At 34.1% G+C, this 17,132-nt stretch overlaps 1 long non-coding RNA gene across 1 annotated transcript in view; it reads left to right on the forward strand.

Moving 5' to 3' along the window:
• Window positions 1-16,339, forward strand: part of LOC146999457 (uncharacterized) — a 215,532-nt gene extending 199,193 nt beyond the window's left edge. Inside the window, exon 3 of the long non-coding RNA XR_015043483.1 lies at window positions 15,800-16,339. This is a non-coding gene — a long non-coding RNA (uncharacterized LOC146999457). The remainder of the gene's footprint in view (window positions 1-15,799) is intronic.
• The last annotated feature ends 793 nt before the right edge of the window (window positions 16,340-17,132 follow it).

A 17,132-nucleotide genomic window follows, 5' to 3' on the forward strand; every position in this document is an offset into this window, starting at 1 on the left:
GATCATTATTTGGAACTCTACTCAATATTTCGTGTAATGTATCATAACTATGTAGGAGTTATTTGTCAGGTATGATAAATTAAATTTCGTTCTCAAAAGGCTGTAAGAGTTCAATGCTAAATAAATTATTGACAATGTGAAATATGGGTTTTTTTCAGTTAAGTTACAATGAATACGTTAAAAATATTCCAAGTTAACAAATTTTTATATTCCAAATTGGGAAAAAGGCGATAACATTTCATTTCCATGGCTGAATATTAATTCCATGTGTATTATAGACTTTAAGTTCTCCTTCACAAAATGTGACTATAATTCAAATTTAAAATAATACGTTACAATGTGAATATTTATCTCTGTAGTTAAAATATAATTCAATCTTCTGTACCTTGTTAAGATAGTTAGGCTGTGATAAGTTCAAATAGAGTAGTGTTTCTAAAGTTCTGCGGTAAATGGTGGAATCATATTAAGAATCCGAGTGAGGTTTTCATATGAAGGAAAAATCAAGGTTCAGTGTATGTTTGGTGATTTAAGTAGGATGTGTGCAAGAAAATATAAGATATTTTTTGTAAAATATTTCATTCAAGAGTTAGCAAAATTTGTGTTAGTAGTATAAATGAACCTACTGAATAAAAGGGAGTGTTCTGAATATATATGTATAAATGTCTGTAGAGTAAAATAAGAAGTAATGAAGTACTATTGGTACGTATCTAAACTTAACTGGGTAGAAATGTTCCATGTATTGGTTTGAGTGGCTTCATACCATGAAAATTTATTGCTCCTTATAAGATTTATTTAAAGTCAGTAGGTCTTACACTAAAGAAACATGTGTAAGTCTGTATTTATTATGGGGAAAAGGAATCAGAAATACAGCATGAATATGTTTTATAAGTTAAATATAAGGGTAAATGTGTTAATGGAAAGTGTAAAAATTATATTTGTCAAATATAGTTTGGTGAATCCTTTGAATAAAAGTAAGACGTGTAAAAGGGAATCAACAAAGTTTTGTATAGTTAGTAAAATACATTAGAAGGAAAAGTTCTGAGTATTTCCAACTTAGTAGTAAAAAAGTAAGAAATGTAGTATTCCAGTTAAACTATATAGAAGGAACATTGTGTATATTGGTTTAAAATTACAGAAAATATTATTTAGTGAAGTTATATGCATGTAAATTCCAGCTTAAAATTTCAAAGACGGAGAAATGTAGGTAAGTTTACTTTTGGAGAAATGGAAGTGTAACATAATGTTGTATTTAAAACAAGGGGAAAAATAATTAAGGGTAAAATAAAAATGTAACAAAAAAATTAAGGGAAAGGGGAAAAAAATAAAATTTACTTTTGGAAGTAAAATGCATAAGGGAAAAAAAAAAAACTGCATTTATGTAAACAAAAAACTCAAAAAAATTAAAATTATGAAACTAAATATTACTTTTGTAAAAAAAATTAAGTTAAAAATGTAGTAACACCTTTGTTTTAAATCAAAAGCGGAAAGGAAAAATTAAATTTGTAAAAATAAATATTACTTTTGTAAAACAAAAAAATGTTTAAAAAAATTAAAATAAAGTAAAGTAAAAATACGAAAAGGAATAAATTTTGGAAAAAAAACTTTTGCAAAATAAAAAAAGTGAAAAGGAAAAATTCAATTCGTATATAAAAATATTACTTTTGTAGAACCAAAAAGAAAGTTAAACAAAAAATTAAAATAAAGTAAAGTAAAAATACGAAAAGGAAAAAAAAATTGGAAAAAAAAAAACTTTTGCAAAATAAAAAAGTGAAAAAGAAAAATTCAATTCGTAAAAATAAATATTACTTTTGTAAAACCAAAAAGAAAATTAAATATAAAAAAATAAACTTTGCAAGATTAAAAAGTAAAAAGAAAATTTAAGTTCACTTTTGTGGAAGTAAACGTCAATTTGCGAAAGTTAAAAATAAAATTTATGTTTGGGAAAGGGGAAAAAAATGAAATCAAAATTAATAAATTAACTAAAAAAAATAGTAAGAATAAGATGAAAAATGAAAACAATTAAAAATATCTTAATAATAAAAAAACATTAAACTGTGGGAAAATCTTACATTTAAAAGAGCAATGAATAAAGTAATGATTAAGAAGCCAAAAGAAATCCTAGCCGTCGTGTAAAAACAAATGCGTGTCGCAGTTTTCATGTCAAAGCGCATGCGCAGACTTTCAGCCTTATGACATCAATGGTGCAAATAATTCAAAGGGAGAAAGCGAGCAAGATTCTCGAGATAAAGCATAGCCTTGAGGTAACGTGCTTTTCTCCCAAGCAAGAGATGGTGGGTTCGAAACCCGCTCGTGGAGTTATTTTTAAAATTCAGGGAAAATAATATTAAATTGAAGAAAAATTAATTAAAGGTAATTAAAATATGACAAATTAAATAATTAAAATACTTATTAAAAAGAGTAAATAATTAACATTAATAAAGTGTTAAATAATTAAAATAACGTAAATAATTAAAAATAATAAATTAAAAGTGATGTGATTCCAAACACGTGGTTCACACGTTGCCACAAAAAATAAAAGCTTTGAAAAAATCGTTGCCACACCATAAAAACGAAACTCAACACGATTACGTCATCCCATCCATCTACGTCACTTCCGATTATCACGTGATCCAAGATGGCGGTGGCGGCACATCAAGGACATACCCCCTGTTGCGTTAGCTATTGTTCTGTTACGTAATCTATTGTTCTATTACGTCATGGCGGCATCCTTTTGCCGCATATAGTGGGGGGTATACTACTGTCGACTGGGCGATTCTTCTTTCACTAAACACCAAAAGCACTTTCACTGCACAGAGGGTGGTAAACACCAAACGTGAATTCACAACACTTCACTCTTGTCTGGACTTCTTATGCCTTGTCTTTACACCCGAGGGAGAATTTTACTTCACACTCTTTCCCAGGCACTTCCGGAACTAGCCTTTGTAGTAGTTGATTCTTCACGAACGCTTCTCATCGATGATCCCTTTTCAGCTGCTGGTTAAACTCTCCAAACTTTACTGCGAAAGAATTCTTTTCCACTGCTAGAATCGGCTGATTCTGAATGAAGATAAGAACCGGGACTGTTCTCCAAAACGATCACGTCTTTGTTTGTCTATTGGGTTTTTACGATCCCACCGCTGCCACCAATTAACACATACCTTCTAGCTGTATCGATTTGAGAACAGTCAGATTTTTATTTTGGGTAGCGTAAATAAAATAATGAAGGATGTGTTAAATTACACAAGTGGAATTTTAAGGTAAGTTCAACTGCTTATCATAACAAAGTAGTTTGCTTAGCAAAATAATCCGTTTACAATAGGAAACGATAATCACTTGAGTTCAAACAAAGTCCAAACAGAGGTAGCGGAGAAAAAGTCCGGCTACGCTTCTTTGAGAGTTTCTTTTTCCGCTCTTGACAGAGCTTAGTAGCGACTCGGGACGAGCCCTAAAATACACAAGAGAGAAAGGGGCTCTCTAAAGCTTACTAGCGACTCGGGAAGAGCCGTAAAATACAAGAGAAAGACTCTCTCTTCTCTACGCAACGACTGCGTATTCTTCAGACTAATCTCTCTAATTATTTTCACTCACTGTTTTTATGTCCAGGTTTTCTGGGCGTGTCTTGTGCGTCTGCTGCAGTGATTCGCTAAACGTCTTTTTCGGAGCATCTCTCCATTGGTTAACAGGCGCTGATTTGTTCTCAGATACTGTCTTGACAGCCTGAGAAACTGAGATTTTCCGTGGGAAAATTCAGAACGTCTTTTTGGGAGGTCTATCTAAATTATTTCGAGAAACAGGCAGTTGGCGACAGTCTATCGCATACACACAATGGACACTCCACAACCCGTGAGAACTTGTATGAAAGTTTTCTCCTTTCGTAAAAACAATATGCTTTCCGCACTTTGTTGGGGGTCACGTTCGACCTCAAGAATTCGTAAGTGTCATCAGGGTGGTCATCTGGCGCCCATTTGAAGTCTCCTTTTCCCAGACTTCGTGGGAGTCCGTGGGAAAATAGCTGACGACGTTACAATACCTTCTTCTCTCAAAGCGCTTAACAGAGTTCGAAATGTTAAATGGTTTTCAAGACTTTGATTTCGTTATTCTTCATTAATGGTTCAATCAGATGTTTTCTCTATAATAAGGATTGGGGTGAATTAGATATTTAAATTATTGTAAATCACACGAAAGATATCTGCCAACTCTAGTTAATAAATAAGCTGTTTGAAAGAAACTGAGTAAAATATACATTGTTTTAAACATTTTAACCTTCAGAAAAATCCATATTATGTATCAAAAAGTTTATCAAATGACCTAGTTTAGTTGAAGTTAATATGCTTTTTAAAATCACATCAATTAAATGCTGTAGTTACTACTGAGATAAAAAATTAGAATTTGAAGTTATTCCTTTTTAAATAAAATGCGCATGTGCAAGAAATCCTTGAAAGTCTTTCTTTTCAAGTTACCATTGCAAAGAAATCCTTGCAAGTCTTTCTTTGCAAGTACCACTGCAAGCCCACACAATCCAATATATCATTTGGATTGCGTGGGCTTGCACTGAATCGGTTCTTGAAAGGTTCCAAAAACGTTTAATTTTTTCCATAAACATTAACTTGCTCAAGTGACTCAGAGATGCTTTCTCAAGGCGAGACATTCTTGAAAAGCACTATTACTGGTTATGAAACATGGATGTAATCTTTGAACAGAAACCGTTCCATAAGCGGATTAATAACACTGAAAAGATGAAGCAAGACCCAAAAGACTACGATTAAAACCAGTCAAAAATCAAAGTAATGTCGACTGCTTTCTTCGATTATCATGGTATTGTATAATACCAATTTCAGCCAAATAGCAAATCTGTTAACAAGAACAGAGGAATTCGAGGAAACAACCTAAAATATGATAAGATGACTGACGAAATTTGCTTTATAATGCTTAAGTTGCTTAAGATTGCTTTATATTGTTTAAATTGCTTATTAAGCTTATATTGCTTAAGAAATTTGCTCAAGTACAGACGTTCATTTTCCGTTATGTAAACACAGAAGAGAGGTCTCTCAGACCACGCTCTATTTTATGCATTATAAAAATATAAAAATTTTAAAATGATGTACTATTTTTATTATATAAGCATTAATGTACTTTGCTTGTTATAGTGAAGTAATTAATTCTTTTTAAAACTCTAAAATTAATGCATTAAAATTAATTTTTAGATCACATACGAAAAATTACGGAACACTTAATCGAATAAATAAATTAACACTACTTACTTGCAAATGCGTACAAACTAAACTATTTAATAAATTTTTCCATCTACAGAATCAGTGTTATATAAAATAGTACAAAAAAGTATAATATGTAAAGAATATTAAAAAACTGCAGCACATTATTTTAAGCATTTTCAACACAATTTTCGCAAATTCTCTTGGCACATTCATTACATATCGGATTCTTGAAGCTGAAACATAGGTAGTTTTTCTTCTCAGTCTAGGAGGGATTAAAAAAGCATGTTTTACGCTTTTTAGTGGTATCAGTTACATCTGAGCTAGAATAGATTCCGCTGGAAACTCTTAGCATTCTTTGAATGCAAATTTTTATTTCTCGGTTCAAAGTTGACTTTTGAAGACTCCGTTCCATATGTGGTTTCACTAATTCTGATAATAACTCCATCAAAAATTCGTTTTTTATTTTATTTTATTTTTTTATTTGGCATTATCTCTTAACGACCGGTGTATTACATGTACATTAATTCCACTTACATCAAGTAACCTAAAGAATATGACTGTTAGCCATCGCCTTGTTCTTCGGCTTGTAGAATGTTTAGAACATTTTTCATCCAGTGCATCTAATCCTCCTTTAGTCACATTGTAATGTGTTATTATTTCTGGTTTCTCAGTTTCAAGGTCTATCCCCATCATTCACCTTCTTTCCATGTTCTGGTCCTTATTTCAATGTTCCTCGTTTCGTGGCCAATCCCCGGAGGACACAGTACTAAGCTCATTATTTATATTTATTCATGTATTTATTTTTAATTCCATCGACGGGATCCAACAGGCTGAAAAGAACCTAACCCAGTGGGCCAGCTGTTCCGTCGCTAGTGAAAAGAAAAAAAGTTTCAAGGTCTTCTGATTTCGAATGATGCATTGAAGAAATGAGAACAACACTTTTTAATTTTTGAGGCACGTGTGAAACGAGAGTCATTCTATCTGTGAATGCATGAAGAGAAGATCCTTCACTTTTCATTTTATTTGGAAAACATTCACCTGGTATTTCTCTCTTACTTTTTTGTTCATAGTACCGACATATGTCAAACCTCTAGAGTTCAATTCTTGTAAAAGTTCGACACTCAAGTAGTAATAAAGCCATCTCCCCCTCATGCCAGAAAAAAGTACGTAAAGGCAGAGATAAGGTCTATATGACCGCTGACCAATTTTAAAAATTATTTAAAAAAAAAAAACTAATGGATAGAGTTTAACACAAATTTAGGAATGGTTATATTTTATGTCAACTTGAAAGTACCGAAAAGGAGAAGAATAAATGTATAACTTATAAGCAGTTTCGCAGTTCTAAAATATTGGTGCGGTCAAGTAGACCCCACCTCTGTGTTTAAGGGTTAAGAAAATACATCTGTTCATCATACTTTTGTCGCTTGTGAACTATGGGAAAAGTTCTATAACTATGACTCCACAAGTTCCATATTCATATAGTCTGACACTATGTGACTTTTGTTTTTCCATTGCACTGTTAAAATTGTAAATTTGGGTTCACCGTTTTGAACCTATTGAAGCAATGAAAGAAAATTTCCTGCTACTGTCGAAGATGCTCTACGAAAGCGACTTTGAAACATTTTTTGAGTATAGGAAAAGGCTTTGGAATAAATGCATTGTAATCGTAGATGACTATTTTGTAGAGAATATAATAAATATTAACCAATAAACCGGAATATTTACTTTTATAGAACCATATCCTATAGTTAATGAACACATGAATATTTCCCAAACCGAAGAAATTATGAAAAACTTTTTTAATTTACATTACGCGAATTCAAATTCTTATGACCCTGAAATGTAGATTAAACCTGGAATTATAAAATAAATAGCATTAAACTAAAATTACGCAAAAGAACAATCTTGTATTTGGCGTAGCTTAACTGAAATTCTATCGATATCGAGAGCGAACGGGTCCCTCTTCTCCAAGCGTTAAAAATTCTTCAAAGAAAGGAGGAGAATTAAAAGAGAACTAAGAGCATTAAAATTTCACATCATGAATACTAATCTTATCTCAGGAAAGAAGAAATAAACAAGTCTTCGATACCTAATCACATTTGGAAATTTAATCACAATTTTGATTTCGGGATCTTCGAATAATATCCATAGAGCTTCTTCAGTTGATGAAATGAGTTTCTTTGAAACTTTTAGGTTCATCAAAATTTGTCTTGGTTAGTTATCCCCAATTTTAAGTTTTATTTTGGAGTGTTTCTCTTTTCTCTTGAACATAACTAATTTACTAGCTTTCAATTTTTATGATGATTTAAATAAAATATGTTGGATAAGTAAGCTGATCTCCAGAGAATTTCGACAAACATAAAGCCTTTAAATATGAATGGATAAGCAATTCTCTACACCATGCCTATAAAAATCTCGGTCTCGTACTTTCGTATGCATTTATTCGAACACATATATTTCCAGCACAGAAATGCTTTAAATGACGGAACTATTCACATATTAGAATTTCTAAACTTAAAAAATACCGGTTATATTTATCATAAAAAAATAACATACAAAAAGTTTGGCCATTTTTTGAGATCAAAAACAATATACATACAATCAAAAATTTACCGAGATGTTTATCTTGAAAATTTGATGTGTGCGACATTTTAGTGCGTAGCAAACATTCTTTAATTTATAATTTTTAAATATGGTATGCTTAAAGAATTTTTATACAAGAAATTTTTAAGTTCTTAAGTGCTAAAAATACAATATGTTATAAATATTCTCAGGTAATTTTATTACTGCGATGCTGATTGCCTTGCGATGCTGTCTACCGTACCGTTGGGGCCGAGTTCAAATCTCGCAGAAGGCATGGATGTTTATAAGTGTACAGTGTCTGTGAGGCAAATGAGAGCTTAAAATACCTGACGAGCCGAAAGTCTTCTCGAGATGTTGGTGGCAGGGCATGATAGATGGGAGATCCCCGCACCGTCTCCTGGTGCCTCCCCCTCGAATCTGGATCAAAACTGCACAATTAGTGCAGGGGGATTATACTTATACGAACAATGGCGAAGAAGATGGGGGTCCTGCAAGATCCTTTTTTAGACCATTTAGATATTTTTGAATTTTTAAAGATTGTCTAGCTTTGCTGGACAGCCGTTCCCGCTGGGGATTATCTGAGCTAACGGAGACAAGTAACGTAGCCAACCCATATCCAAAACCAGTTTTTTTCCCATGAGTCGAAAATCTGAACTGCAGGCATAGCGGAGCTAGTCGACACATGGAACTGACTCCGTTAGTTCAGATAAACGCCAGTGTGAATGGCGCTTAATGGATAAAGAGAAATTTTACTAACAAATAAACTGAATCAGGAACTGAAAATGACTGCGTTCGAATAGGACAAAATAGGATCGAAACAGAAAAAGAGAGAGACATGATCCACCTCAATGTCACAGGAAACCTTCGCTTTCAGTGTAATTGTTTCTAAAGGCGATTGTTGATGCAGTTACATATAAATTTACAAGTTCCGTGCTGATCTTTGTATTTTTCCATCTTCGCAAAATATTTAGCCAAAAGGTACTTACATCTAAGCCTCAGAGACCGAAGACCTTCCTGAACATAGTTCATGAAAACCAAAACTACTTTATTTATATTTTTCAGTGACACTGCTGCAATTATTTTGATTCTATTTCTTTTAAAAGCTATTATAAGGGTGAACGGTGTTTATGCACAGTGTATAAATTTCCAGATGCAGAATATAATAATTAAATACCTGAGTACTAAATCTCATAATGTTTTGCGTTAGCCCACAAGGACTAGCATTTTGCGCCGAATCACTAATATCGTTCAGTCATTTTTCAAATTGTTTCCATCAAATGTACATATTGTATTCTACATCACATTTAAAGGAATTAAATAAATGTATATATGTATATATGCATGAATGTATATATGTTTCTTGCATTGGGAAAAACAACGGTACGTACAGCCATCAAATTTGGACTAACGTAGCCCTCCACTCGAATATGGGTACCTGGAAGCCCGAATTTAGAATTTCGAATTTGTTATATTAGTTTCAAATTCTGTAAATCTTTAACGAATTTTTGATTAAAAACTTGACGATTTCAAAGTGAGCAGTGGCAACATTGTTCGAAAAAAAAAGGCATTTTTATATCCAACGTGCGAAAGTGTATATTGGAAATTCTAAAGATATGCTGTTTTTAAATATTTTTAGACCAGATGCTGTAGAAACGGCTCTTCAAATGTGTATATGTGAGGAAATAAAAAAATGACCGGCCCTCTGGACATAATTTAATGATTATTATTATTATTATTATTCGTTTCCAGTCAAATCTCATTTAGCAGTAAATATGTTTCAGGTATTAAGTTTACCAAAAATTTATAGTAACAACTATAAAAAAAAGATAATTTTATAATAAAAATGTGCGTTCATTCAAATGCGTACAGTTCAATGAAATAATTAGTTTTAAAAATTACAGTCGAAAAGGATTAAAAACGACACGTGACCCCGATATTAAGGTATAAAATTAGAGTATTTATAAACCTTGTTAAGAACAGTTTAACTATAATTGTTTAGAAAACACATCATTATTTACATGCGATGTCCTCAATTTTATCTAAAAGAACGTTAGAGGATAAAAATAATTAAAAAATATATTCAGAGCTGAATTAACCACTGATCAATATAAACACGTGCCTAGGATATCAAGTAAAGGGGGCATCATAAAAAGATCGTTAGGTATTCAGGGATTAGGGCACCAAAAATTTCTCATTGCCGGTTTTACTATGAAATACATGATGCCAAACCAAAATTGAAAGAAAGTAAGAAAAAACCAGAATAAGCATGTGAGGGCAACCAAATCTTTTAAATGCTTAGGTCCTCTAAAAGCTTAAATCTGGCTTTGAATATAATAGCGAAAGCAAAAATTCCTTAGAACTGAAAGAACAAGCTAAACACTTTCTTTTATTTTTATTAGTCCAAAGGGACTATTGTTTGCGTTTTGCGATTTTGCGTCGGAAAAATCGTTGCCACCAAATACTATCGCCCTTAATTATATTTGAAGAAATTAAATAATGAATAATGTGCATAAATGTATGTATGTTTCTCGCATTGTGATAAAACAACTGTACCTAGAGCTATCGAATTTTGAATGGCGTAATCCTACTGCGAATATGGGCATCTGAAAACCCAAATTTGAAATTTGGAATTTGTTTTATTATCGATTTTATATTTTGTAAAACTTTAACGCATTTTTTATTAACAAACTCCACGAGTTCAAAGCGAACAATAGCAACACCCTACGGGGGGGGGGAACCTTTTTATCTCCAGCGCGCGGAACTGTGTATCGGTAATTTTAAAGATATGCTCACTTTAAAATTATTTTGCGAAATTGCCTTTGAACGGAATTTTATGGCATAAGTACAAATAACATGTTATTTAATAAATAAAGGTAACACACAAGACGTTAAAAAAACGCTCCTTTGGACGTAATTTAAAATCTGAAACCTTTCAGACTTTTTTTATTATTATTATTTTATTCATTTATTTTTTAATCTAAATACTAGAGCTTTGAATAACCGGAGGAAAAGAGGAAAGTTTGTTACTTATTTGTGTGCATTTTAAAAATGTAGAACATAAGACACTTCAATTTTAAAATGATAAGATTGCAATTCCATTTATTTCGTTATACTTAAAAATGACTTTGAAGCAGACAAGTGAATTTTTCATAGCGTTGTACAGATGGCGCCACAATATGAAGTCTAAATTCAGGTTTTTGTCGGATGATTAGAAAATGTAACAACTTAGATTTGTTTTTCATAACCTTTCTGTATTTTCGAAAGTTTGTTGTATGACTTGTATAATACAAAACCTACTTATGAGTAGTGGAAATTCTAAACATGAACGAATCTTTTCAATAATCATTATTTTTTTTTTAAATCAGAATTTTCAAAGAAACTTCATGCTAGTTCTGTAGTAAGAAAATAAAAAACATTCTTTCAAAGCATTTACTTGTGTAAATAAGGGAGTATTCTTTACAAATACAGTAAAATCCTTTTTCACCGGCAGCAATAGAACCGCGTTAATTCCAGATAACAAGTTTTTCATGGTAATTGAATGTATCTGGAGACGGCGGCTGCAGACAGACAATTACGTAACGGCTGTGCAAACATGGACCTCCATATGTGCAAAGTCGACAGAAGGAGCGCCGCATTTGATTGGACTATTTTTTTATTATTCTTATTTTTATCCTTTAACTAAGCGGGAAAATTCCCTTTTCACTCAGTTTGTATGCAGTTCTTAGAGTAATGTAACGTTTTCAGCTTGTGTGAGATATCCATATTAAATCTTTATGTTAATAATCCCTGCTGTGATTATTTAATTTGTAACCTGCACGTTGTAGCCCTGAGAGTTGCGACATAGTAAATCTAGCATCCGCTACTTTAAATTTTGAATGAAATATGGATATAAAAGTCTTGAAACCAAAACGAAAGTTGCTGATAACAGCATTTACGGTATGCGGCAACGATATAGCTCAAAAGATCGAAAACGAAAGTTTAGGAAGTGACGAAATCAGTGCGTTGTTTCGGCAGATTCAAGACGAATTCACACGTTTGGAAACAACTCAAGAAGAAGTTTCGAATTTGTTGCTAAGTGATGATGCCCTTCAAGATGAATATTCAGAAGATTTTTTGAAAGCAGAAGAATACCGAGACATGTTCTTCTTGATTTGTTCGCTGTTAGAAAATGCAAAGAAAGCAAATTCGGTTACGGAAGGAACAACAACCGAGCAAAAAAGGAAATTCAAGCTTCCGAAACTTGAATTGAGGAAATTTAGTGGAGAGCCGAAAGACTATCTTGCTTTTAGGTCCCAGTTTGAAAAAATTCACAAAGACGATTCAATTCTCGATGAACACAAATTTCAATATCTTTTACAATATGTGGTAGCAGATTCTAAAGCGTCAAGACTGGTAACAAGTTTTCCGCCAACTAAAGAAAACTATTCAAATGTGATGGCACAACTTAAAGAACGCTGCGGGAGAGAGGAACTTTTGATTCAGATTTATGTACGAGATCTACTTTCCATAGTAATGAAAAATGCTGCTGGTCGGGTCAAAGTAGATTTAGCAAAACTTTATGATTTAATTGAGAGCAAGCTTATGGCACTCGAAAGCCTCGGTAGCAGTTAGGAAAAATTTGCAGAATTTTTAGTCACTTGTTGAGTCCTGTTTACCAAAGACTGTTCTTCGTGCGTGGGAAAGAAGCCGCTCGATGGAAGATACTGCGTCACAGCAAGATAGTGCACGTTCTTTGGATAAACTTTTGTGCTTTCTTCGAAACGAAATGCAAAAGTGAGGAAATTATTAAGCTCACTCCTACCGGGTTGGGAGCTTCACATTCTGCACATTCGCGTCCACATTCTGAGGATCCGGGTTGCTCTACAGCTGCTGCCTTGGTAAATGTTCAAGACAATACAGGTAGGAGAAATTTACGTTGCATTTTTTTGGTGAGAAATCCCACAATACTGCTGAAGTTTTTTCTCTCGCAAAATGTCTTTAGAAGATAAACGAAAACTTTTGGTGCAAAAGCGCGCCTGTTTTCGCTGCCTACGAGTTAGACATAGTTCACGGGCATGCAAAAATAAAGTAAAATGTTTAACATGTGATAAATTTCCCTATACCATTACGTGCTCAAATGGCGAACCTGTAAAGCCAAATGAAACTGACAGTACTGTTATTTCAAGTAATGCGTTGTCTAATCAGTCAACTGTTAATGAAAATGTGTATTTGCAAATACTTGTTTTAAAAATAGTATTTGAGGGTAGACAACTTACGGTTCGTACGATTTTGGACAGTGGTTCTCAGAAATCTTATCTCTCAGAAAGGGTCATCGCGTTTTTGCAACTGCGTCCTAAATCGAAGCAAACCATTATACACGGTTTGTTTGGGAGGAAGAGAGACAAGTCCTCATTCCCATTTAGTATTTGATGTTAATTTAAGAAATTTTGAGGGTTAATTTAAGAAATTTTTAGGGACTTAACTTTGAAGTACTTTCTCAGAACAAAATATGTGGATGTTTTCCAAAAGTAGTTGATCCCAATAACCTAAAAGAATTAAAAGAAAGAAATATTAAGTTGTCTGATTTGCAAGCTAAAGAATATGACATTGAATTGCTTTTAGGAGCAGGATGCCATTGGAGACATTATTACTGGCAGTTCTCTGAAACTGAACTCTGGTGTAACTGTAGTTGAGACTCAATTCGGATTCACTGTGCTTGGTAAAGTAAACAGCTTATCTAAAGAACCTACTTCAGCTACTATTCCAGCATTACTACAAAATAATTTGTGCAATAATGTAGTTTCGTTGCACTGTGCCAATCTTAGCGTAACCGAACTCTGGAATTTAGGTGTCATTGGCATAACAGACCCAACTTAAGATGTTAAACGTAAACTTGCTCACTCTGACACCGTTAAGCAATTTAAAGAGAATGTTAAGCAATTTAAAGAGAATTTAAAAGTTCTTCCTGATGACCGATATGAATTGCCACTACCCTTTAAATATGAAATTCTATTACCTAACAATAAGTCTATGACTTTTAAAAGGCATCAAAGAATGAGTCAACGAATGAATGAGGAAAATCAGTTAGATGACTATAAGGTTGTTTTTAAGCAATGGGAAGACCTAAAAGTAATAGAAAAGATTCCTGAAACTGAAATTGATAATTTGACTTCTTATTTGCCCCATAGACCTGTTATAAAGCATACTAGCCAGACAATGCAGACAATGAAGGTAAGGCCGGTGTTCGACGCTTCAGCCCGAGAGAGAAATCAACCATCCCTAAATGATTGTTTAAATAGAGGGCCGAATTTAATTGAACTCATACCTGATATGATTGACAGGTTTAGATTGTATTCCGTTGGTTTATCATCGGATATAGAGAAAGCGTTTCTTCAGCTGAGTATTATCCCAGAGCATAGAGATTATTTGAGGTTTTTTCTTCCAACTCTTGAAGAAGCTATGATTTACACACACTGCAGAGGGGTGTTCGGCGTTTGTTCATCTCCATTCCAACTCTCAGCATCGATAGAGCATCTCTTGGATAATTCCCCTGCCGAGTTTGACGATGTGACCCAAAAATTAAAGCATTCGTTTTATGTTGGCAATTGTGTAACTGGGGTTCACGATATCAAACAGCAAGAAAATTTTATAGTTAAGACAACAGAAGTAATAGCTCGGGGATGTTTTAACCTACGGGTTTGGGAAAATAATGTTCCAGGTCATTGTATTCCCCGTAGTTCAGGTGTAACTTCTCTTCTTGGAATTTTATGGGATTTGGATCACGATACATTAAAATGTAACTTAATTATTCAATGGATAATTGATCCGCAGGGATTTTTGAGTCCAACTGTCTTGTTACCTAAGTTACTATTACAGGAAGCTTGGACTATGAAATTGAAATGGGATGACCCCTTGCCAGACAACATTCAGAAAACTTTTCAGAAGTGGCAGGAGGAAATTAAATAGCTTTAGATAATTAGTATTCCACTATATGTAGGGATAAATAATTCAGAGCTGCATCTATTCGTTGATGCATGTAAGAGCTCCTATCGTGCATGTATTTACATTAGAACTGTAGTAACGTCCGTGGGAGTCAAAATTCGATTGATCAGACCCAAATCCAGGGTAGCGCCGTTAAAATCTCTGGCAATACCCCGGTTAGAATTGATGGCCTGTTGCATTGGCGCGAGACTGGTACACTCAGTATACGCCGCCTTAGATTTGCCTGATTTGAAAATTATTGCATGGAGTGATTCTATGATAGCACTCTGCTGGATTAAGAACCGTGGTGATTGGTCAGTTTTCGTTGCGAATAGGGTAAAAGAAATAAACAGTCTGATTCCTTCTCATTGTTGGCGCCAAGTTCCAGGTGATTTAAACCCGGCAGATATGCTTTCAAGAGGCTGGTGGGAGAGGTTTGTTCAAGAGGTTCGTGTAGTAAAGGAACTGTTGAGAAGGACACTCGGTAACGCGGTTCTTACAACCGAGGAGTTGTACACAGTATTGTGCGACTGCGAGTCAATAATTAACTCTAGATCTCTTACGTATCTGTCCGAAAATTCTGATGATTTAATTCCACTTTCCCCAGCCATGTTTCTCATAGAGAACCGTAGCTTAGGTGTTCCCGATGTTGATTTCTGCGATTCCAAAGGTCTTCGAAAAAAGGGCTAGACATCGCCAAAAACTGCTTAATGATTTAAAGCATAGATTTAGGAAATAATATTTAGACCTTCTGGTTCAAAATAAGAAGAGTCCGAGTGTCCATTGCCAGAGCTACGGTTGAGTGAAATTGTCCTAATAGGAGATGACATTAAAAAACGGATGCATTGGCCTTTAGCTAAGGTCATTCGACTAATTCCTGGGAAAGATGGCTAGGTGAGAACTGTAGAACTAAAGACTCAAGCTGGTACGCTTCTTCGTCCCATTCAGCGAGTCTTTCCATTGGAAGTGCAGTTAACGGACACACCCACTGATTCCATACACGATAACTCTTTTACTAATCCTATTTCTTCTTTTTCTAGTGATGAGCATTCATATTCTAATGACTCTTCAAATGACTCTAGTAACATCCTGCAAGGTGCTAAGTGTCAAGATTTGGACGTGTGATCAAGGTGCCTCAGAAATTAGATCTCTTCGAGCAGGTACTGTATGTCTTTGAGCCAACCTGAAGTCGACTCAAAGAGGGGGAGAATGTTGGAGACGGCTGCTGCAGACAGACTATTACGTAACGGCTGTGTAAAGTCGACAGAAGGAGCGCCGCATTTGATTGGACTATTTTTTATTATTCTTATTTTTATCCTTTAACTGCGAACTAAGCGGGGAAATTCCCTTTACACTCAGTTATATGTATGCAGTTCTTAGAGTAATGTAACGTTTTCAGCTTGTGTGAGATATCCATATTAAATCTTTATATTAATAATCCCTGCTGTGATTATTTAATTTGTAACCTGCACGTTGTAGCCCTGAAAGTTGCAACAGTATATTTCTAGAATTTACTTGATCATATTGTTGTAAATTAATCAAGCATTTGAGAATAAATAAATAAAATGTTTTCTAACTCATTTCTGGCAACCCTAAAAATGCCAAGACACACGGGCGTCAAACACGTCAACTATGTTAATCACGTGATATTAATATATCCCATCATCCTCTTGTTCTTGAGATATTATTAAGCTTCTGTATGTGCTTGTGTTAACAGTAATGTATTTACCGCTTATATTATTTTAGTTGCAGTACAATAAATAGGTTATTAGTGTTTAAATCTGCATCGTATTATTTATGGATAAATCCCTCTCATCATCAACAATAGTTTCGGAGACTCAACTGCTGCTACTGAGTGCACAAAAGGTAAGCTGATTTTGCTATCTTTATTCTTCATTGATTATGAGACTGATATCGTTGTAAATCCGGAAACAGAAATTTAAACTGTGCATATAAACTTTCTGAAAGTGTTAAGTAAGAATTAAGAATGGCACAGGCAAGTCTTAAAGACTGTATGCAAATAACTAAACTGAATTCCGAAAATTATGCTAATTGGAAATTCAAGATTCAAATGCTTTTATATGCGTGATGGGTTAGATGATCTTCTCTATTCTCGCCCACCATCTAAACCTGATGATGAATTTTTAAAGAGGGATAGTGATAGTGATAGTGACGGAGGACGTGGCCACCACCCCTTTACTATTAAGTTAATTAGCATATAGGGCCCTTATACAGAGTAAAGCCAGAGAGGCCACATGGGAGGCTTGCACAAGGCGCCCAAACCCAACGCCTGGACCATACGGTTGGCAGTTCCGCGAACCAAATGCCATCGGGTAGACACCCGTCCAAAGTGCCCGGGTCCAGTGATTTTGA

This window comes from Stegodyphus dumicola, chromosome 1 (genome assembly GCF_044657685.1).
Source record: "Stegodyphus dumicola isolate Sdum_Otavi_A_Nest chromosome 1, ASM4465768v1".
In the NCBI taxonomy this organism is placed as follows: Eukaryota; Metazoa; Arthropoda; class Arachnida; order Araneae; family Eresidae; genus Stegodyphus; species Stegodyphus dumicola.